Raw genomic sequence first — 25294 nt, 5'->3', positions numbered from 1 at the left:
TAAGACAGGTTTTTCCACTATACCTCATGATATAATTATATGTGACAATAATAAACCAATTTACCAATAAAGTTATCCTGAAATCCATTTGCCCATCACACTAATTTTCCATCCCAATCCCATTCTCAAACTTCATCTTTGGCATCTTATTCTGTGCCAAAATAGCCAAGGCAAACTCAAGGAACAACATCCCATGCTCCATCTAGATAAGCTACAGACATTTGTACTCAGTGTTTTCTCTCTTCCTTCATTTTCGTGTAAAATCTATGCATAATTTATATCCTGCATGTTTTAGGAATGTTTGCACCTGTGATGCTGCTGCAAGCAAGCTTTTCACTGTATCTGTATCTCACTATATTTGCACATGTGACAACAAACTCAATTCAACTACAGGGCTACTTCATTTAACAATTTTAGATCACTAACTTTTTCCTATTTCTATCAGAAACTGGCAAGTTCTAATGGAAGGTCACCCATCTGTGACATTAACTCAGATTTTCCTCTCTCCACAGATGCTATGTGATCTGCTGGGTATTTCTATCATTTTCAAGTTCCAGCGGATGCTATATTTTGCTGTTCACACATGATCATTGCCCGTTCTCTTTCCAACTCCTGTGTACACTCATCTCTTTCAATATATCTCCTCCAGTCAGATCAGCTACCACGAGATAGCTTTCATCTCCTTATCTTAGGAGGCACTAACAACATTTGTGCCACTTTAAGTCTCTTGGTTTCCATCCTATCAAATGCAATCCCTTTATTCTCACAACCCCTCTTCCTTATCTACAACATAAAACACACTCAATTTTTCACTTTCCTCAGTCATTGCCCTAAAACATGGCACTGTAGCGTAGTGGTTAGCCCAACAGTTTGCAATGCTCGTGACCCAGGTTCAATTCCCACCGCTGCCTGTAAGGAATCTGTGACAGTGTGAGTTTCTCCTGGGTGCTTCAGTTTCCTCCCAAAGCTGAAAGACATACAGGTTGGAGGGTTAATAGATCATTGTAAATTTTCCCATGATTTGACTAGGATTAAATTGCAGAATTGCTGGGTGGTGGGGCTCGAAGGGCCTATTCCATACTGCATCTCAATAAATAAATAAGATTACTTCTGTTTATCACTCCGCTAATGCTGTATATTCTGCAGAGTATATCCATTGTTTTGTTTTATTTATGTAATATTTCAGTACTGCAAGTACCCTATAGAACTGAATCCATTTATTCAAAGACTTTAGTTTAAAGAGAAGAAAATTTAAGATATTTTCTGTTTTCAAATACTTCAAAAGTGCTTTGTAAATTAAACAGAAACCAAAAAAAATCTTTCTGATAGTCATTTGTATTTGCGATGCTTCATTAATCAACCTAGTTATATGCAGATAGTGTATTCCAAACATTAGTAAAAGAAACCCACACAGAATACATTGAAAATATGTAAAACTCCTCACTTCAAAGCTCATTAACTTTTCTATCTTTTTATCTTTGTCATACAAAGCACATAATATATTTTAAAAGTTTTGCCCCTTTGTACAGCTTCAAATTGAATTACATTTCTTTAAGTTATTACCATGTATTTAATATTCTCATATATTCAAATAAATTATGCAAACAGTTGAGATTTGGAGTATGAACTATTGACCTCAATGCTTTATAAATGACAGAATGTATTATAATCACAGCCTGTGGCTATTATATTAGTACAGTGGATTCCAGTTAATTGGGGCAACAGCTAATCAGGCAAGCCACTTATTTGGGACAATTCTTAAAGAATAAAAACTAATCTAGAAAATAGCCAGGATTCCTTTTGTTTATTTGGGACACATACCACTTAATTGTGACAGAAGACTGTTGTCGAACATTTTCCAACTTGCGTCAGTTGCGTGCATGTCATGTGGTCGTTCGACACTGCACCGTACTTAGAGCAAACAATTTTTAAATAGCATCATTTGCATCTGTTTGTGGTGAAATAGCAGGCATTTTTGTGACTGAGAGCTGGCAAGAAATAAACAGTAAAACAATTCAGAACTGTTTTGCTCACTGCAGTTTCAAGGCTTGAAAGTGCCAGAAATGGCCATGAGTCCAAATGAAACAATTTCACAACTTCAACTAGCTAAGAACTACAAAGAATTTGAGGGTATTGACAATCATCTTGAATGTTACAATTTAAATGAAGATTTGGAGGATGCTATGATCGAAAGCACTGTTTGAAGGCAGTCTGTCACCTGCACTAGGTGTCTGCGATGATTTTGTTCATTTACAGTCAATCAAGAGAACACACTGAATGAATCCCTCCGTCGATAGCTATTGAGAACTAATACCACAGTTTTACAGCACTGTAGTCTTATTGGTACTGTTCTAATTTGTTCTGTATTTGATTTAATTACACAATTTGTTATTCAGTTAAACGGTAGTTTGCCTTTGCTATACCTTTTTAACAATTTCCAAGAAACTTCGAGTAATCGAGACAGCTGCTTAATTGGGCCAAAATATACTTGTCCCAATGTGTCCCAATTAACTGGAATTCACTGTAGTCTGGGCCAACGGTGCATTGTTTTACAACTAAAACAAAACACTCATTATTTTGCAAACAAATGCAAACAAAATTTTATTCAGTAAATTATAACTACAACTTCAATCCGTGGTTAATGATATTGTACACATAATACATGGAAATACTAGTACTATATATCATTAAATTTTGAAATTTCCCCATCTTTTTACATATTGTTCTAAATCTCATGCACAAATGTCTGCAATTAATTTTAATAGCTTCCTTTTTTATGCTTAGGAATCATCCAAGTGGAAACCTCAGCTTGAATAAACAAATTTAAAAATAAGTCCCGATGCTAAATCATTGCTTGACATATTTAGATCAGGGACATGGGGATTTCTTCTGTCTTTCCACCAACTGCTGTGGTGCAAAATCCAGGAATGATCAGCTGAGGAATAAAGAAAATGGTATTATGATGGAATTTTGATCAAACGTGGCAACTTAAAAATATACCTGCAATAAATCTGATGCTTTTTTTAAAACTGTACTCAAAACACTTATGTATATCCCATTAGATTTCAGTTTCAATACAAATGATTATGTCATTCTATTTTCCTTTTGACAAGTTTTGAGGATAGTTTCTTTAGGATAACAATGTAAGCTCTTTGTAAAAGTGTCAAATTTTTACACATTGTTATATATTTCTGAAATCCAATTCTTTTCTTTGCAGATTTACATTACTTGCAGAAAATTTCACTGGATTTTGACAGACAAGTTTCTTTCTCATTTAGTATTGAGGTTCCCCTGAAAAATTGACAAGTATAATAAACTCCCCCAGCCATATCCACCTAATCAGAATTACCCAAATTTGTTTTCCTCAAATCTTTCAATCTTACCTCATTTCCTCAAGACAATATTAAAATAAGGCTTGATCAATCCAGGCAACCTTAATGAAATCGCTTGTGGAACTAAACATCAGTGGTAGGTGGGCTATGGAAATGTGGAAGGATTGTAGGTGACCCCAGTCTTTTTCTCACCTTTTGAGCTTGCATTCGATCAATGTGGCTCATTCTCTACACAGTGAAACATTAGGAGTGAGAAAGGCCTTTCAGCCCTTTAATAAACTGCTGTGATGATCACACCATCTATCCTGATGCCATTTACCTGTGCTCTTGCCATTTTCTGAATTTTTTGAAATCTAAGAATTTAACTACCTATTTTAAAATATATACTTAGCATTTTGCCCCTACAGCTCTGTTGTAGCAAATATTATGGATTCACCAGCCTGAATTACAGAGATTTTTTTGGTTGTTAATCTGCTCTATAAATCTGACTCTTCATTCCAAACGTACGAGCTAAGGAAACCATTTTTCCCCACATTCAATCTGTCAAGGCTTGTCAACATTTTGTAAGGTTCAGCTGAATTTCATTCCATGTTCTAGTGAATACAATTATAGTTGATACATCAGTCTTGTCACCCCAGGAATCTAACTGATGGACCTTTGTTGTGCAGGTATTTCCTTTATGGCAAGTAGTCACTCTCAGGTGGATAAACTAATCCTGTCCATAGCAACACACACAAAAAGCTGGAGGAGCTCAGCAGGCCAGGCCGCATCTATGAAAAAAAGTACAGTCAACGTTTCAGGCTGAAACCTTTCAGCAGGACCCTGTACACAACAAGGTTGGTCTCAACAAGGCTTATGTAACTGCAACAAGACATATTGACTTTCATATTGAAATCCTCTTAATTTGAAGTCCACTATACAACTTGCCTCCTCAACTACAAAATGTTAGTCCAAAAAAAATCTGTTCACTCTAATCTTATTTTCCAGTTCTCTGTCTACAGCACTACAGCCAACAGCACTAAAAGCTAAACAAGATGCCTTTTGGAAACAAGGCCCTGAGGGTTTGTGCCTTGACCATCACTGCAAGCATCGGTTAATATCCTACCTCCTTGGCAAAAACAAGCTCCTTCAACTCCTTTCCACTAATGCAAGTTCCCTAATTACTGAGTACTTCAGTAGGGAAGATAAATCAGTCCCATTCACCCTAACTAGACCTCAATTTAATAAAAACATTATCTCACTTTATCCATTTTGAAGAGAAATTATCCCAGTTTAGACTATCATTCTTTAACTAAAATTTTGCTTGTCTTGAAACATCCTAATAAATCACTTTTGTAAGTTCTCTAGTGCCAACTTTCCTGTAATGTAAAACATAGAACATCACAGCACAGGCATTTCGGCCCACAATGTTGTGCCATCCTCGTAACATATTCCAAGATCAATCTAACACTACTTTCCCATGTAGTCCTTCATTTTTCTTTCACTTAAGAGCCTATCTAAGAGTCTTTAAATCTTCCTAATGCATCCACCTCTACCACCACCCCCGCCAGTGTGTCCCGTGCATTTACCATTCTCTGGTTAGAAGAAACTACCTTTGAAATACTGAGTAGAATTGTTTATAGAAGTCTAGCTGTGACCTAACTACCATTTCACATATTTCTACCCTAAATAAATGCTACACTAACAAATGCTGGTAAAGCTAGTCAATACAAATCAAAGAGTCAATACAAATCTACCAACCAGTCACACCCGTTTCGAAGGAAGATGGCTGTTAGAAACCAATTATCTCAATTCAACAGGGAATTGCAGTCATTTTTCAAGGCTATGTTCTAAACCTAAGCTAGTCTCGGATGATATTTTAATGACCTTACCTTCATCAAAAGATGAAGATCAGAAGATGCTTGCACAATGACACTCATAGCTCCTTAATCAATTAAATACTTCACATCAACAAAGCAAGACTTTGACAACATTTAGATTTGAACAAATATGGAAGTCAAACAATACTAGGACACTGCAAGCACCAGGGTGAGAATTACCACCAAGAGAGGAAGCAACAACTTGCATTACTACTGGCAAATTAAACTCCTTAAGTGTAAAGTGGTTTCACTGAAACTGTATCAGTTTTATTATCACTTTCTTTTATGTCAGAAAATTTGATTTTTGTTTCTGGAAGCACTACGGTGCAAAGGCATAAAAGTTACTGCAAATTACAAAATGATTAGTGCAAAAGAATGAGATAGTATTCCTGGTCCATGGACCATTCAAAATTGTGATGATGGAGAGGAAGAAGCTGTTCCTGAATCACTGAGGGTCTTCAGGCTTACACTTCCTCTCTGATGGTAGCAACAAGAGTGGGCGCATGCTAGATGGCGAGGGTCTTTAATGATGGCCAGGCCACCTACACAGGCTAACTAAAGACTGGGTATTCTGCAGGAGTGACTCAAAGCCGTTCTGTCAAGTACAAAATGCAAGTTGAAAGTGTGATGGAATCCACCTCACTTGCTTAAATGACAGAAGCTCCAGCAACACCCCAAAATTCTCAATAACATCAGGAAAAAGCAGTTTGTCTGGTCAAACCCATCTCCACCATCTTAATAGATCAATTCCACCTAACACTGGATATACAGTGTACCGCTTACAAAAAGCACTACAGAAACTCAAAGGTTCATTGTCTGAATCTTCCAAACCCACATCATCTACCACTAGGATGAATACAATAAGTAAACAAATTGGAACAATATAAGCAAGCAAGCAAGTTTATTCGTATAGCACATTTCAAACACAAACACTTTACATAGAACAAAACATAGAAAATCAAACATCAAATCTCAGACAATATATAAGAGAATAAAATCACACAAAAATTGATACGGTAAATAGAAGTTACAGTGCAGGAGATTCTAATTAAAGGCTACAGTGAAAAGTTTTCAGCCTCGATTTAAAAGCTGGGGCAGACTTCAGGTCCTCTGGAAGGTTATTCCAGATACATGTAGCGTAGTAACTAAATGCTGCTTCACCATGTTTAGTTTTGACCCTGGGGATGGTAAGCAGACCAACCCCAGAAGACCTGAGAGCTCGGGAAGGTTCACAATGCAGCAAGAGATCGGAGATGTATTTTGGCCCTAGACCATTCAGTGCTTTATAAACCAGTAGTAATATTTTAAAGTCAATCCTCCGATGGACAGGAAGTCAGTACTGTATAGCGATCAACATAACTTCCAAGTTCTTTTCCAAATCAAGAACTATTTCAACTTGGTAACTAACTGACATTCTTTCATCCTTCCTGGATTAAAATTAATGTTTGTTTAAAAAAACAATTATGTAGAATAAAATTCAAGCCTACTGCTGTAAACAAACACCATATCGATATCACCTTGTCTTAACCGTAATAAAAAAATTTGTGCCTTTGTGCATTAACTGTTAAACTTTTGAGCCCAACAATAAACAAATTACACAACTTAAAGAAAAAGATCCAAATACAGAAGCTCTAGATTGTCAGTGATCAAAATTTAAATCTAAATTCACTAGTCCCACCGCTCCAGCTGGGAGTCTTGTTCAAAGAAAGCACGGTGATCTATAATTCTATAGTGCTAACTGACCTCCTTTTGAAGAAACCTCAGGTGGGAAATAAAGTGTTAGTGCACATTACCTATGCTCTTTGCTTGTCTAATTGCTTTCTTGTTGAATGAATCATTTCAGCTCATTATATGTGGCTTAGACAATATCAGAACAGGCAAGTAAAAGGCAGGGAAGATGTAAAACATTTACTAGGCCACTTTACTAGGTACACCTGCTCATTAATGCACGTATCTAATCAGCCAATCATCTGCCAGCAATTAAAGCATGCAGTCCTGGTCAAGAGTTCAACTGTTGCTCAGACCACACATCAGGTTAGGAAAGAAATAGAGTCTAAGTGACTTCGACAGCAAAATGATCTGACAGTTGGTGCCAGACAGGGTGGTTTCCGTATCTCCAGAAAATGCTGATCTCCTGGGATTTTCCTGCACAACAGTCTCTTAGAGAATGATGTGAAAAACAAAAATAAAGAAAATCCAGTGAGCGGCAGTTCCGTGGGCAAAAACACCTCGTTAATGAGAGAGGTCAGAGGAGAATGGCCAGACTGGTTCAAGTTGACAGGAAGGTGACAGTAACTTAAATAGCCACTTATTACAACAGTGGTGTTCAGAAGATCATCTCTGAACACACAACACATCATACCTTGAAGTGGATGGCTACAGCAGCAGAAGATGAACTTACACTCAAGTGGCCACTTAATTACTAGGTACCTCTTGTACCTAATAAAGAGGCCAATGAGTATATAACACCTTTCACAAATCATGGATTTCCTAAAGCACATTACAACATATCTTCAGACAAAATTACCACTGTATTATAGAAAATGATAATGCAGTCAGTCTCCATGAAACCATAAGATATAGGAGCAGAATTAAGCTATTTTGTCCTTTGAGTCTCCTCTGCCATTTCATCGTAGCTGATCCAATTTTCCTCTCAGCCCCAATCTCCTGCCTTTTCCCGTATCCCTTCATGCCCTGACCAATCAAGAAACTATCAACCTCCGCCTTAAATATAAAGACTTGGCCTCCACAGCTGCCTGTGGCAAAGAATTCCACAGATCCACCACTCTCTGGCTAACAAAATTCCTCCTCATCTCCATTCCAAAAGGATGCCCTCTATTCTGAGGTTGTATCCTCAGGTCTTAGGACTCTCCCACCATAGGAAACATCTTCTTCATATCCACTCGATCAAGACCTTTCACCATTTGATAGGTTTCAACGAAGTCACCCCTCATTCTTCTGAATTCTAGTGAATACAGGCCCAGAGTCATCAAACACTTTTCATATGTCAAGCCATTCAATCCTGAAATCATTTTCGTGAATCTCCTTTGAACCACTTCCTCTCACATGCTTTCATAAACAACAATTAAGATTAGACAATAAATGTTATGATATCATTGGATGAAACATAATTATGAGCCATAACACCACAGAGAATCCATCTGTTCCTCTTCAAAGTATCTTTCAAAAAAGAAGTTTTTCCAAAAAAAAGACATAGGTAATGCAGCGCTCCCTTAGTACTGCACTAGTGTTCTTGGTATGGGACTCAAACACACGACTCTCTTAACCCACAGGAAGAACCTGCTAACTGAGCCACAGTTGTCACCATATGCCCACCCCAAGAAAAAGCTTACCTTCTTACCTTCTAATGTTACAGATTTTCATGTTTCTTACTTAAGTAATGTTTTGTATTAGCCACAGACAGCATTTGATGAGGGTTATAGCATTTACTGGAAGATAAATTGCTTTTAAGCTAGCAGGCAGCTCAAATTTTTTGTGTTTACATACCAGCCCAAGTTCAATTAAATAAATTTTTGTAAGTGTTGCTGCTATTTCTCAACAAGAAAATAACAGAATCGGTTTAATAATCATTATCATTATGATACTAAAAAGCATCTGAGTGCCATCTGTCTTACCTAACCCTTGGAATTCTATAAGCATTATACCTTGGTGTACAGTTTCTTCTGCAACTTCAGTATTATGCATCAAATTAACCAACAGCTTAATTAAACTGATGCATGTACTAACATAGATTAAATCTTTCTAAAATTTTTCAAAGGAATAAGCAAGAGTTAATAAGATGCTTTCTTCCCAAACATAATCCATGTATGTGTCAGTGGTTCTTGTTGCTGTGGTATTTCAAACAGTCCTAAATCAAGTATAGGGGGAAAAAAAAATTATATTTCAACAATAAACTCCATCTACAAAAATTTACACCTGTAATATGGTTTGGTTAAACATTCACAGTGTTATCAGTTTTGTACATTTGTACTATGAGGGCATTCTGTGGACAGAGCAACAAGGCCACTCAAAAGAAATACAGTGGATTCCAGTTAATTGGGACACATTGGGACCAGTACATTTTGGCCCAGTTAAGTAGTTTCCCAAAGTAGCTGAAGTTTCATGGAAATGGTTAAAAGAGTATAAAAAAAGACAAACTACCACTTAACTGAGTAACAAATTATGTATTTAAATAAAAATGACAGAAATTAGAAAACCACCAGAACTACGACAAGATCATAGTTCCTTATACTAATCAACAGAGGAAATCATCCAGTATACACTGCCGTGTTCTTTTGATTGACTGTCATCACAGCCACCTTTTGCAGATAATGGACGGCCTTCAAGCAACGCTTTCAACCTATGCATCCTCCTTTTCATCCTCATTGTAACGTTCAAATTGTCGATGCCTTCAAATTCTTTGCAGTTCCTAACTTGCTGAAGTCGTTCCTGGCATCTCTAAGCCTGAATGTTTAAAACCACAATGAGCTAAACAGTTCTATATTGCTTATTGCTTATGACTCACCAACTATCAGTAACAAAAACCACTGCTTTTTGAATGCAAACGCACGCAAGAGACACTATTTAAAAACTGTTTGCTCTGAGCATGGTGCAGTGCCTAACTGCTATATGACAGGCACACACTGATGCTAGTTAGAAACTGTTGGGCATCAGTCTCCAGACCTAATTAAGCGATATAGAGTCCCAAATAAACAAATGGAATCCCAGCTACTTTTTCCAATTAGTTTTTGTTCTTTAAGTGTTGTCTCAAATAAGCAGCTGCCCCAATTAACCGATGGCCCAATTAACTGGAATCCACTATAAGTGGTTTTGCAAGGTTAGCTGGGCAGGGGAAAATTGCTATGACAAATGTTTAGCACAGATATAACAAAGTGAAGACCTTCTGTTCTAAGAATAGCCTCTCAATAAACTATAAATAATGCAAAGAATGAGACTATTTCTCACATACATCAAAATATCTATGGATGTACTGAATCCTGCAAAGGTTAATTGATCGTAACTGGAGCCATTAATTAAAACAGCAGAAATTTCAATAATCGATAAGCGTATTGAAGCACACTTCGTTTAGTCAATTTGATTTTGATGCAATTGTGCATATATGACAGGCACATGTGAAACGTTTTAAAACCTCAAATTCCTTTTCCTTCTCCATGTTTTTGGCACTTAATAATTCATTTCATCAAATCCTTCTTTCTAATACCTCTTACTTTTCCCTCTCAACTCTGTAAAATGCTCTGAGGCATCCATATGTACACAAGCTCAACTGAAATTTAAATTTATATATGTTTATTAGTGAGTAAATGATGTGCATACTGGTTGAAAAATTATACAGCAAAATTTAATTTCAAAATGAGTAGCAGCTATGCATTACTATAGAAAAGTTAGGACTTCATGTATTTCATTATCTTTAACCCGTTTCAAGTATTTGATTTTTTACCGCAAGTATCCTTTAAAAATAGGCAATGCTACAAATTGTTGAGGCACCTAGTAAAACTGCAATCAATAAAAGATTTTGTTTAATTACATCTTAAGAGTGAGATTGTCAAATATGCTAAAGTAAGAGAAATTAATGAATCAAAAATATTACTGGCAATAATTGCCCTCAGAAGCAGTTACTTTTTAAGACAATTAACACAAACCAAACACTAATTTTAGATTCCCTTTGCAGCATTGATTTTTGTTGTGATGAATGTAAGTTTGAGGGAACTACAAACCAGATTAAGATACCTCCTGCCATTTTCTCTTGGAAATTATTCAATGGCCATTGAGCTCCTATGCTACAAAAGCAGATCTTGCAATATCACACATAAGATGTTACTTCATTAAATAAAATACTTGTAAAACCAACATTAGCACATAAAGTTGGTTAAAGACTAAATAGGTTCATTATAAATTCAAGATAAGTGTCCATGAAATTACAAGAGTACTTCAATGCCTAACACGAGAGGCAGAGTCCGGCTAATGAACAAGAGGAATTTGAATTGTTTCACTCCACAACATCTGACCACCCGCTACGCCATAAATTACTGCCCTGCAAATCAGCAACAATTGTTCTGGTTTTTCTATATAACTTGTGACAGTGATATTCCTTCTTACTCCTACGAAATCTGCATCCATGTTAGGAGTTACAGAATTGTTATATTGGTACTCTCACTCTCCAGCTCCAAAATGTAAGAATTTTTTTTCCATTTGAAATAAATAAGGAAACTTCCCGATGACTAATACATACATTTTAGGCTTGTGCTAATGTGGGTAGTTCCAGCTGTATGTTCCTTACAATACAGCAGCCTGACACAGTTTCCATGGCAGCAGCTCTGAAGCTAGCACCAGTAATCTTCCCACCATAAGTCACTGCACCTTATTCACTGTGATACTGCCAAGAAAAAGGTACTGAGCACAAGGTGCACTACTCTAAATACAGGAAAAAAAGGAAACTTTAGGTTAGGAAGTGTAAAATCCACCTTTAAAATCAATACAATTTAGAGAACAGGAAGGTTTCTGTCAAAAGCAAATATCCGGATTAGGCATATGCTTAACATCACAATATTTTGGATGACAAATTTTAATTCACATTCAGTACATGTCAGGATTTCAGTAATCAAAGTTTTTTTTAAAAACATAAAATACCAAACTTTATAATGTCATCACTGGCCGAGGATAAGTCTCTGAGAAGTTGTATTTCAATCTATTGCACTCAATGACACTAAGGAGCTAAGTACAGTCATATTTAACCAGACTCAAAATGGGAGGTAAAACCTTGATCATATGAGATACAATTCCAGCACATTTCAGTTTTTGATAATTTTTCAAAAAAATAGTTTCTGAAGTTGACATTACAACCAAAACAAAAATGTACAACTTAAAAAGGCAGGTTTTTGATGTTCAATTCTAATCATAGTGATTCGCAGAAACAGCACACAAGGACTGGCTGCTTGTGTTAATAAAAAAAACAGCAATCTTGAAAGAACATATGTTGGCTTGGCCTAAGGATGTGACCTAACACTACTTCAAGGAGTATTCAGCAGTTTCTCTGTTTTTGCACAATTTTTAATTTAACTATTTAATATACATATATATTTACCATTATTTATTTATTTATTTATTCCTATATTATCATGTACTGCTGCCACAAGGTAACAAATTTCATGACATATGCCGGGGATATTAAACCTGGTTCTGATTCTGACTCTTCGGTGTGCAAATGTAGCTAGCAGTGGTGATGCTGACAGAACGAAAACGTTGAAGGTACGTCTGGAGAATCTAAAAATAGGACATGATGAATGAAATCAGAAATACTAGAAGGGAAGAGAAAACTAAATGCAGGGAATACAAAATAAAAGGATGCAATGGCTGATTATCTGAAATTGTTGGATTATTTAATTGCATAGAGTTAAGGTCAGAAAGAGAAGGTAAAAAGAATGAAAGCACAGGTATTTCAAAGCTGGAGGGATTCTGTAAGGTGATCATTCAAGCTTTGTTTAATTTCCCCAAATGTAGAGATCACCATAACATCAGCACCAAATCTAAATTACTAAGTTAGATGTAGAAGTGATTTGCTGTTTCACTTGGGTGAAGCTTTTCAGTACCTGGACAATGGGATGGAAATAAACTGGGGACAACTGCTGGGATTAGGCTGGACAACTCTTTTACAACCAGTTTAACGGCGCCAAATGGCCTTCTGCAATTCTGTTTCAGTTGTCTCTAATTCTCCACTCCACTTGCATCAGGAACAGTTTCTCTTTGGCCTTTTACAATGTTCAAAAGCTCAATGCACTTCATCTTCTAGCTTTCATTTAGAACTCATTGTCGAATTCAACCATTTCAGCTAACCAGACATCCAGTCTTTCAACTCAAATTTTGAGCATGGCACCTCTCTCCTTTCCTGGCACTTCAGATTTCATCTTTTAACATGTCCACTCATTACCTTCCTCTCAACCAGCAACACTTGTACCATTAGCAATACACACAAAATACTGGAGTATCTCATCAGGTCGGGCTGCATCTAATGAGGCAAATGAACAGTTGATGCTCTGGGCCAAGACACTTCATCAGGACTGGAAAGGAAAAGGGTAGAAACCAAAATAAAAAGGGAGGGGAAGGTGGAGGAGCACAAGCTGGCAGGAAATAGGTGAGTCCAGGTGAGGGGGAAAGTAAGAGGTTGTGTGGGGGAGGGGTTGGGAATGGTGTGAGAAGATAGGAAGTGATAGGTGGAAGAGATAAAGGGCTGAAGAAAAAAGTCTGATAGGACAGTAGACTGTGGAATAAATGGAAGAAGGTAGGGAGCCATAGGGAAACAAGGGACAGGTTCTGAGGGTAAGGGAAGGGAAGGGAAGAGGTAAGAGGGCCACCAGGATGAGGAAAAAGAAAGAGGGGAAACAAGGAAAACAGAGGAAAGTGGTTGCTGGCACTTAGAGAAATTGATGCTCATGCCAAGACTAAGCTTGTCAATTTCATCAACCTTGCCTCCCACTTCCACCCTGTCTTTAAATGTACTTGGTCCATCTCTGGCACCTCGCTCCTCTTTCATTCGCCGTCTCCATCTCCAGAAACAGATTATCTACCAGCATCTTTTATAAAACCACTTGACTATACCTTTTCCATCCTGTCATTTGTAAGAATAATATTCTTTTCTCCCATTTCCTCTGCCTTTGCCATATAAGCTTGCTGAATGAGGCCTTCCAGTCCAGCACATCCAAGCTGTCCTCTATTTTTCCAAAAACAGGATTTCTCTTCCACCACAATCAAAGCTGCCATCATCCACATCTCCTCCATTTCACCAACATATGTCCTAATCTCATTCCCCACCCCGAGCATAACAGGGATAGGATTTCCTTACCTACCATCCCCAAACTGTAACAGCCAAGACATCATTCTCTGCATCTTCTGCCATTTCCAAAGGGATCTCACCATGAGGCACATCTTTCCTTCATTTGTTCCTACAGCTCTTCCCTCACCACAATTCAGTGCCCTAAACAGTCCTTCCAGGTGAGGCAGCAGTTCATCTGTAAGTCTGGCAGGGTCATTCATATTCCACCTTAGTAGTCTCCAAACTGATGGAATGAGCATCGATTCTAAATTCCAATATCCACTCTCCTCTGTTTTCCTTATTCCCCACACCCTCTTTTTCTCCCATTCCAGTGGTTCTCTCAGCCCTTCGCTTCCCTTCCCCATACACTCACATTGCATCCCACCAGTTTCCCACATCCCCTTATTCCACTATCCACTGCCCTCTCCTGTCAGATGTCTTTTTCCTCAACCTTTCATCTTTCCCACATATCATCTCCTAGCTTCTCACATCATTTCATTTCATTCCCCCATCCACCTTCCTACCTTTCCCCCTCTCACCTGGACTTATCTATTATCGGGCACTTTGTGCTCCCCCTCCCCTACCTTCTTTTATTGTGGCTTCTGTTCTGTATAACCATATAACAATTACAGCACGGAAACAGGCCATCTCGGCCCTTCTAGTCCGTGCCGAACGCTTACTCCCACCTAGTCCCACCGACCCGCACTCAGCCCATAACCTTCCATTCCTTTCCTGTCCATATACCTATCCAATTTTGCTTTAAATGACAATGTCCTCTTCCTTTCCAGTCCTGATGAAAGGTCCAAATCCAAGAAGTTGAATGTCCATTTCCCGCCATAAATGTTGCCTGACCTGCTGAGTTCTTCCAGCATTTCGTGTGTTGCTCAAGATTACCAATATCCGCAAATCACCTGCGTCTCCACTCGTATCATTCGATATCTCCTCTTCCATCTATCTATCCCCTTTTCGCGACAACTTGAAACTTACTTCACGTCTAACTTTTTAAAATTTCTGGTGAAACGACGCCGTCCCGAAACATTAAACGTTTCGCTCTCTTCACCTGCTGTCTGAACCGCCGAGCATCTTGCTTCCATTGCAGTTTTCAGAATGGTGGTTCTTTTACAACACAGATCATTCCAACCTCCACTTTAATTTTGAAACCAGGCGGTCTTTTAATCGTGAAGAAAAGGGTTGAACTGTCTCTATGTAACCTGTTACAGCACGGAAAAGGTAACAGAATTCCGATAGTTAAGCAAAGCTTTAAAGTTTGTCAAGTACAGCGCCTAATAAATCACCAACTGTGCCTGCTGCAGCCGAGCCTCTGCTAACCTGGAACCTTGATCTTTACTCTACTCAATCTGATCGCAATGTAGTTGCATTCCAAATAAATTTTAAGTACCAGACTGGCATACCACTCCAGTCCATGTGTCATTCGGAAACTCTGGGTGGGTTCCGCGGGTCAGGAGGATTTCTAACCTAGATTATTTTAACCCCGTAATTGCTACGTTTCTAATGCCTTTGCAATGCTCGGATTTGATCTTTATTAATTTCTCCCGATCTCGGTGCAAATGCTTGCAGCCATTGTGATCTGTGTTTAATCAGACAACAGTAGGATTTATTTTACCTGCTGTTCTTGCTGCTTCATGAGCCCGATGGAGACGTTAAAGCCCCGGTACCTGGCCGATGAAGATGTCTTTTCCTCTCAGAGACTTCATCTTTCCTAGGGCTCCCGGCTGGGGGAGAGAAGTTGTAGCTGCCGCATCTGAGTCCCCGGCGACAACCAGCTCGCTGCCCGCAGTGGGCAGCGCGCATGCGGCTCACAGCCCGGGACCACCACCCACCCGTTCACACAGGCTTAAAAGGGCAATGCTCCCTCCGCTCCCAGGAATCCTGGTGGCCGCAAACCACGGCATCATCAATTTGGAAATAAAGGTCAAGAGCAACAAGTGCATTAGCATTTTCAGTCTGCGTTTAGATTTAATAAATTGAACTACTCATATGCATGGCTGCTCTGCGGGTACTTTGCCCATTTTAGCCTCTCACAGTACAGCTGTTTCTCCATAGAATACCTCTGCTAATATTACCACCACCCGACCAAAGATTCAAGTGACTGTCGGCACTGAAATATATTTTTTCATCAGCACAGTGATCTATGATATTATCCTTTTTGCGTTTAATCGTTTTATTTGATAATTCTTGTGGGTTTATATATTTAATCGATAAATGTTGCTGAACAATCAATTTTGTAGATGTAATGGAAAAAGGTGCATATTCTGCAGAATGGTTCCATCTAGCAGCACTCAAAAGGCATGTTTCACCCCATCATCTCCGTGATTTATTTCACTGCACTTTCGAAATTGTGAACTCTCTGGTCTTAAATCTTTCCTAGCCTAATTTCAACCTGTGTCGTAAAGCGCAGAAATGTGCTGCTCTAGCCCTTATAGAGTGATGGATTTCCACAGACTCTTCAACCATGCCAAGCAAGATGCATACCTGAGCGAGTCTCATTTGCCTGCCTTTGACCCACTAGTCCTCTAAACCCGTCCTATCCATCGACCTGTCTAAATGCATCTTAAATGGTGTAATGGTACCCACCTCTACCACTTCCTCTGACATTTCATTCCACCTATCCACAATCCTTTCTGTGGAAAAAGTTGCTCCTCTGGCCTCTTTTTTTTTACCCCGTCCCACATCAAATTCTAGTTTTGTTCCAATCCAGCGTTTCCGACCTGAAAAGTCGACAATCTCTTTCCTCCCACAGATGCTGCCGAGTTCCTCCAGCAGATCGTTTGTTGCCCCTCTAGTTTTAAACACTTCTATCTTGGGAAACAGCCTGCAATCGTTCAGTTTTTCTATGCTCTTCATGATTTTATATACCTCACAAAAGTCATCCCAAGGGAAAATGTTTCTCTTTAACTCAAGCTCTCCAGTCTCAGTACTATATTTGTGATTTTTTTCTGCATTGTTTCCAGCTTAATAACATCCAACCAGAACTGCACACAATGCTTCATGTCTCACCAGTGTCTCCTACAGCTGTAACATGACGTCGGAATTCTCGCACTCAAAGCCCTGACAGATGACAGCAAGTGCACCGTGAAGTGCCTCTTTTTCCACCCTGTCGACCTCCGCTGCCATTTCAGGGAACTATGTTCCTGTACTCCTAGTTCTTTCTGTTCTACAACTCTCTCAGGGGCTCTGTCATTCTCTGTGTGAATCCAGCATGCTACAACTTGTATTTTCCCTACTTAAATTGTGTCTGCCATTTCTTGATTCACTTTCCAAGCTGATATAAATCCTGTTGTAAATCTAGATAACTTTCTTCATTGGTGTTATTTCACTAACCATGCAACTGCATTCTTATTCTCAGTGATGATGACCCACAGTGGATCCAGCACCAATCCCTGTGACATACCACTGGTTACAGACCAATCTATTAAATGCTCCTTAACTACCACCCTCTGAATCCTTCCACCAAGCTAATTTTGTATCCAATGCAATGTCTTCTTCTGGACTCGACTACCGTGCTGAACCTTATCAAGGTCCTGCTAAGGTTCATGTAGGCCTTGCTAAATTCCATTTACATTGTCATGCTCTCCTGAGTCTTGGTCACCTCTTCAAAAAAGTCAATCAAATTCATGAGACACGATTCCCCACACACAGAGCCATGCTGTCTATCCCTAATCTGTCCTTGCCTTTCTAAATTCAGATAGATCCTCTCTCTCAGAATTCTCCCAGTAACGTTTCCTACCACTGACACTAGGCTTTAGTTCCTCAGCTAAATTACATTTATTTATAACATGTAGACATCACTGGTAAAGCCAATGAAGCGGTGTGTCAACGTTGCATGTGATGAATAAAAATCAAATCTTTTATCCGTGTCAGTGCATAAAGCTCTATTGTGCCCACCCATTTTTATTTGTTTGCTAAATAAAAGATTGTTACACTGAAATCAGGTGAAAGTGGAAGCTGTATGACAATGTTAACAGATCATGAAAAAGGGATGTCTCTCCTGGACGTAAATACAAAAAGTTACTTAAAATGTTTTCATTTATATTTCTTGCCCATCTCTTTTAATATGTCCCTTTATTATTCTGTTCCATGCACCAATGATGTAAGTGTTTGAAATGTAGGTACTGTTACAATGTGGGATGCATTACTCCCACAAAGTCCTATGTTCAATAAAGTGATATTGATCAGAGAATCTACTGTTGAAGAGTAAATATTGAACAGAAATAACTCCCCACTTTATTCAAAAAAACATTATCTATAACACCTTCAACTATCTAAGAATGCCCAGAGTTCTCCCTCAGTATTTCACTAAACCCATTGGCCATTTTTTGCTCAAGCATTTGCACTGGAACATGTACCCTTTACTTTTAGAGACAGGCAATAGTACTACAAACTCAACCACAGCTGACATACCATGCAGTCTTATAATAACAATGCCAAAAAATGCCATGAAAATGATAAAAGTAGAAGTTCAGCTCAATAAATGTATTGGTTGCTTGTAAAGATCCTAGGCAAATTGAACAGAGGAGCACATTTTCAATTAACAGTGAGCAGGATTTAATAGAGCAATATTTCCAAAACGGGATCAGAGCAGTCAGGTTCATTCTGAAATATTGCATTTGAAAATTAAAATGTCAAATTGGGATAGAAATAAAGTTAATAGCACATGACCATACATGATGGATTTGTTACAAAAAATTTGACCAACATCAGGTGCAACATTTCAGCTGCCCTGCCTGCATATTGTCAAGTTTCATCAGTGTTGTCAAAACCGAATTCATTCAGATTAATATTCATAATTGCAAATGTCACTCCACTCCTCAAGAAGGGAAGGAGGCTGAAGAAAGGAAATTATAAGCCAGTTAGCCTGACTTCAATGGTTGGGAAGATGTTGAAGTCCTTTATTAAGGATGAGATTTCAGGGTACTGTACTTGGAAAGTCAGTGTAGTTTCCTTAAAGGGATATCTTGTCTGACAAATCAGTTGGAATTCTTTGAGAAAAAAATAGACAGGATAGACAAAGGAGCATTAGTTAGTTACTTGGATTTTCAGAAGACCTTTGACAAGGTCCCTCACAAGAAAAGAGACCATTGTATTACAGGACAGATACTAGTTTAGATAAAAGACTGGCCAACTAACAGGAGACAAAGAGTGGAGGAAAAGGGGCCCTTTTCTGGTTGGTCAGCAGTGACTGATGGTGTTCCACAGGAGTCGGTACTGGGACCACTTCTTTTCATGCTATATGTCAATGTTTTGGATGATGGAATTGATGGCTTTCTGGCCATGTCAGTGGATGATACAAAGAGAGATAGAGGGGCAGGTAGCACTGAGCAACCTGGGAGCCTGTAGAACAGGGGTGTCAAACTCATTTTAGGTCACGGGCCGGATTGAGCAAAATGCAGCTTCATGCGGGCTGGATCAGTCGGACGCGTGCGAACGCAGCTTTCGTTGCCTCCGTTTTTTCAGCCTGCTCTCATGTGTCTCAGTCTCTGCTATAACTACAAAGTGTTTCACTTTACAAATTCCGTCTCTTATGAAGAAGACTGCTGAGCAAGACTGCCGAATGAACACTAAAAACCCTGAAAACCTGGTACCTGAATAAACTCAGCATTAGCCATATCATACGCCATAGGCGCTTCGATTACTGGGGCCAGCTTTAATAGTAATTAGATATTATCTCGCGGGCCAAAGATAATTCCACCGCGGGCCGGATTTGGCCCGCAGGCCTTAAGTTTGACAAATATGCTGTAGAAGGACTTAGATTAGGAGAATGGGTAAAGAAGAGCCAGATGGAATATAGTGTAGGAAAGCGAATGGTCATGTATTTTGGAAGAAGGAATAAAGGCACGGACTATTTTCTAAATGGGAAGAAAATTCAAAACTCAGAGGTGCAAGACAATTTGTGAGTCCTCGTGCAAAATTCCCTAAAGGTTGAGTCAGTGGTAAGGAAGGCAAATGCACTATCAGCATGCATTTCAAGAGGACTAGAATATAAAAGCAAAGATGTAATGTTGAGGTTTTAAAAGGCATTGGTCAGACAACACTTGGAAAATTGTAAACAGTTTTAGACTCCTGATCTAAGAAAGGATATGTGTCATTGAACCAGAGGCAGTTCATGAGAATGATTCCAGGAATGAATGGCTTAACATATCAAGGGCATTTGATGGCTCTGGGCTAGTACTCACTGGAGTTTAGAAGGATGAGGGGGGATCTCATTGAATCCTATTGAATAGTGAAAGGCCTAGATAGAGTCAATGTGGAGAAGATGTTTCCTGAAGTGAGGAGAGTTTAGGACCAAAGGGCACAGCCTCAGAATAGACAGAGATCCACTTGGAACTGAGATGAAGAGGCAACACACTCAAAATGCTAGAGAAGCTCAGCAGGCCAGGCAGCATCTGTAGAAAAGAGTGCAGTCAACTGTATTCTTTTCCATAGATGCTGACTGGCCTGCTGAATTCCTTCAGCATTTTGTGTGCATTGCTTGAATTTCTAGCTTCTGCAGATTTTCTCGTGTTAGAGAGATTTCTTTAGACAGAAGATAGTGAATCCTTGCCACTGATGACTGTAGATGCTGAGTCATCTAGGTGAAATGAAGCAGATGTTGATAGGCTCTTGATTAGTCAGCACATCAAAGGTTACAGGGAGAAGAGAGAAGAATGGAGTTAAGGGATAATAAATGGACCACGATGGAATGGTGATGCCTGTATCTCCTTTTTTTATGATCTCACAGTCATTCTTAGTGATGAATATTAAATTGTAATCCTGACAGGGGATTTGTTCAGTGGAGAGGCTATCAACGTTCAAGAGAAAAACTGCCTTATACAGAGTACACCATTCTTGTAGCTACAGTAATTATCCAATAAATATGGTTAAAACTTGGATCAGAGGAAGTTCTCCCCATCATACAGGAGGCATTGGGAACAGACCCAAATGCAAGACACAGACACTGAAGTACTGTGAACTGGACTGGACTAGAGTTAGGGACGAGACTGGACACAGACTAGGGGCTCAGACAGGAACACTGACTTGGGCTAGGAAAGCGGGACCAGGACGAGGAACTGGGAACTAGGAGCCTGGGCTTGGACTCCAAGCCAGAGACTGGACAAGGACCCAAAGCCTGAGTCTTGACTCGGGTTTGGGTTCTTCGAGGCTTTCCTGGGCAGGACGAGGTACTCCTTCTAGAGCACAAGGCTGGGACCCTTCCTAGGACACAGGGCCAGGATGCTTTAGCAGGGCTGGGCCCCTTCCTTGGACACCGGGCCAGGATGACTGCCAAGTTAAACCACCAAGGAAACTGTCAGGGATTCAGATGGGGAGGGGAAGAGAACAGTCCTGCCTCAGGGTAACAGCAAAGACAGCCTGGCTTACCCAACAAAGGCAGGGACAGGAAGGGACAGATGCAACCACAGGGTAACAGCAAGGACATCCTAACTTACTCCACAGAGGCAAGGACAGGATGGGAGGTCAGTCCAGGGTGGCTCCGAATCTCGGGGTGGCCAGCAACCTAGGCTGGCTACAGAAACAGCCAAATCCATATCTAGCTCAGAGTGGCAGACAGCCACTCAGCTGGCCCAAAAACAGGCAAATCCATACCCTAATGACTACTCCAACTAGAGACAACAAGGCTTCATGAAGCAGTGATCCTCCCACCAGGCCTAGAGATCACAAATGGCTGCTCTAGCCTTCCACCAGCAAGTTGCTCCAAGGGGACACTGACAAGACAAACCAGCACCCACACTGCATCCCAGGGCCACATATTCCCACCCTCAAGACGAGCATCAGGTGCCTATGATTAAGCACAACTGAAGCAAGGGACAGCCAGAAGACCTGGAGTCTGGAGTAAAACGGACCGGACAGTGAACCGGAATCCAGATTTCACGGACCGGACTAAGACACCCCCATCAAGATGCTGACATGTTGACTCAGAGGTTGTAGTAATTTTGAAGGTTATGGAGGAGCAACCAGACTTTTATTTCTACATGATGCCCACCATCTCCTACTTACATAGTACAGGATTCCCTAAAACTCCTCCACTCCATCCTAGTTGTTTCAAAGGCCATGCTATTGTCTGGCATGACCACTCCACAATCATAAGCGATGTATAGACCTGAGTATTGTGGTGCTATCAACCAATAGTTTGAACTGAAAGGTCATCAAGCTGAAACCAATATTTATGATTCTCTCTCCACAGCTGCTGCTTAACCTACAGAGTGTTTTACAGCAGTTTTTGTTGTTCTTCTAGTGTTGGACCTTGGCCTTGGCCTTTTCTGGAAGAGTAGTTGATGAGAGGCAGTAAATTACAGTTAGAATAAGAGAATGTTCCTGAAGAACATCTGCACTGACAGATTGGAACTTAGTTGATGATTGTTCTGCAACTACAAGTACATTCCAATGCATCGTGAATGATTTCTAAGTATAAATATTCGCTGACAACTTTGCTAAAGCTCTCTAGGATTATCAAAATCAAATTCAAAGTAAATTTATTATCAAAGTGTGTATATGTCACCATGTGCTGCTCTGAGATTCAGTCTCTTGCAGGCTTTTACAGTAAATAAAGAAATACGATAGAATTTATGGAAACTATATGTAAAAAAAAATGACTAACAGCCAAAGTCAGGTTGTAGAAATAATAACAAATAAATAAATAAATAATACTGAGAACATGAGTTGTTGAGTCCTTGAAAGTGACTCTGTGGGTTAGAACATAAAATATGGAACGGTACAGCTCAGGAACAGGCCCTTCGGCCCGCACTGATTCGCCAAACCAATTAAATTAGTAATCAAATGGCTAACTCAACTAATCTCTTCTGCCTACACAATATCTATATCCCTCCATTTTCCTCACATTGATGTGCTTACCTAAACGTTTCTTAAAAGTTTTGAATATTTCTGCCTCTACCCCCATCCAAGGCAGTTGCATTCCAGGTACCCACCACTCTGTGTAAAAAATTACCCCAGCTCACTTTAAATGTGGGTCCTCTGGTACTAGGCATTTCAATCCCGGGAGAAAAAGATACTGCCTAGCTACTCTTATCTATGCCTCAGATTTTATAATCCTCTATCAGGTCTTCCCTCAGCCTCTGCCACTCCAGTGAAAACCACCCAAATTTGTCCAACCTCTGGCATATGCCCTCTGAACCAGGTAACATCCTGGTAAACCTCTTCTGCACCCTCTCCAAAACCTCAACATTGCACCTACTATGTGGCAACCAGACTGTATGTAATACTCCAGATGCAGACTACTAGAGTTCTTAAAAGCTGCAGCTCAGTGCCTCGACTAATAAAGGCAAGCATACCGTATGCCTCCTTAACCACTTTAAGGACCTGTGTGGCCACCTTCAGGGAGCTATGAACTTGGACCCCAAGATCCCTCTGCTCATGAACACTACTAAGGATCTTGCCTTTAACAGCGTGCTTTCTCTTTGCATTTCATACAGGTCATTTATATACATCACAAACAGCAGACAGAACCCAGTGGAAGAGCACTAATGACAGACCTACAGCTTGAATAAATCCCTCCAGCCACTACTCTCTCTCTTCTACGGGCAAGCCAATTCTGAATCCAAATGGCCAACTCACCATGGATCTCGTGCATCTTAAACTTCTGGATGAACTTCCCATGAGGGACCTAGTCAAACGTCTTACTAAAATCCATGTAAACAACATCCACAGCTCATCAAACACCCTCATCACCTCATCAAAAAAACTCAGTCAAGTTAGTAAGACATGACTTGCCCCGTACAAAGCCATGTTGGCTCTCCCTAATTAAACCACAGTTTTCCAAATGCTCGTAAATCCTATCCCTAAGAATTCTCTCCAGTAACTTCCCTACCACTAATGTGAGACTCACTAGAATTGTTTAGTGGGATGGCCAGATGAATGCTAAGTCTACATTCCGTTTATTTTAAGTGGAAATTATAAATAAATCAGCTGAAATAGTAATCAACATCCACTGTAAAACATAGCAAATAACTTTAGTTTTAGGATGCTTCATAATATTCTAAAGAGACTGAAGTTTATTCAATGACTAGTATATTGAAGAATATGAGAGGTTTTGTACAATGATCTTTTTTAAAAATGTAACTTCTAATGGATCTTTTTAAATCTGTCAAGTGCATATTTTATCTTGAAATGGTTATGAAATCAAAGAGTCCTTGCCCTAAATAACTATATTAATTTTCAAAGATATTATTATTTATTTCATTTTCTAAAACTTCCCTGGAACCAGTATATGAAGATATTGCTATTTCTCAGGATTTCTGTATCCTCTTTAATTTTCAGGCTTCCATTTTCACTTTTGTAAAAATCAATTGCATCAAAAGCATATTTCTGCCTTTCCCCAATGGAGCAGTGAGCAAGTTTAGGTTTAAGTTTAGCAGTTATCCATTAATAATTTAAATCCTGTTAATGTTACAAGTTACAACCACTGCATGGGTATTGAGACTGCCCAGTCTGTGTTTCAGTTGCAGTCAAAGTGTTTCTTTGTACACTGGTTGGCAGAATGCTCATTTTCTAAAACATTCTGATGCATTGTTTACTAGATAACATCTTTAACGAGAGAAAATTGGTCTGTTATAAATACATCATAATTGCGTTTTTGTGATTCACATGCAGAAGTATACAGTAAGTGAAAAGAAATTATGTTATTTTCTGACATACTATGGTGATTAAATCATGCAATATGGCAGCTTGAGTTAATATATCTAAAATTAAAATGATTATACATTATTGTAGAGTTTCCATTATCCATGCTCCATTTAACAACTGGAAATCTTGTGGGGCAGAGCCTGCTGCAAGATATTCTCTTACTATAGAGTCTCCTAGCATTAATCTTATTCTGTCCAATATAAATCCACCTCTCTCCAGAAGATAGATTACATTCAATTTATGGTATTTGTGCTGCATTTTTTCTTCACTTCCTTGCCTAGGCTATTTCCATATAACATCTGTAAGAACAATATTTAGAAAACCAGTTATCCATCAATTTCAATTACCTAACATGGAAATTCCTTGTGTTTTAGTAAAGAATAAATGTTTGATTTCATTATGAACTTCTTAGTTTAAAAAATACAAATGGCATCACAGATTTTTGAGAGAATAAGGAAGACATGCTGAAGCATTTTTGTATTATTATGATTAAAATCAATCACAGTTTATTTAATTTAATGCTTGATTATTTTTCTGTACCAGAAATTATGCATTATGAATGCTTCAAAATAAAGAGGGACCAAAATGAAAGCGAAACAATTTAACTTTATATGCAGAAA

General features: G+C 39.1%; 1 protein-coding gene across 2 annotated transcripts in view; it reads right to left on the bottom strand.

Moving 5' to 3' along the window:
• LOC140734265 (actin-binding protein WASF3-like) overlaps positions 1-15836 on the bottom strand; it is an 83515-nt gene extending 67679 nt beyond the window's left edge. The window contains exons 1-2 of one of the 2 annotated variants that reach the window (XM_073057998.1): positions 15643-15836; positions 15006-15229 (exon numbers count right to left, since the gene is read on the bottom strand). The gene's annotated coding sequence lies outside the window, so the exon portion shown is untranslated. The remainder of the gene's footprint in view (positions 1-15005; positions 15230-15642) is intronic. The other variant, XM_073057997.1, reaches the window with a different exon arrangement.
• Between the last annotated feature and the right edge of the window lie 9458 nt (positions 15837-25294).

Source organism: Hemitrygon akajei, chromosome 10 (assembly GCF_048418815.1).
Source record: "Hemitrygon akajei chromosome 10, sHemAka1.3, whole genome shotgun sequence".
Taxonomy (NCBI): domain Eukaryota; kingdom Metazoa; phylum Chordata; class Chondrichthyes; order Myliobatiformes; family Dasyatidae; genus Hemitrygon; species Hemitrygon akajei.
Note: the sequence above shows the minus strand (reverse complement) of the source record. Positions and strands in the feature narration are given on the sequence as shown.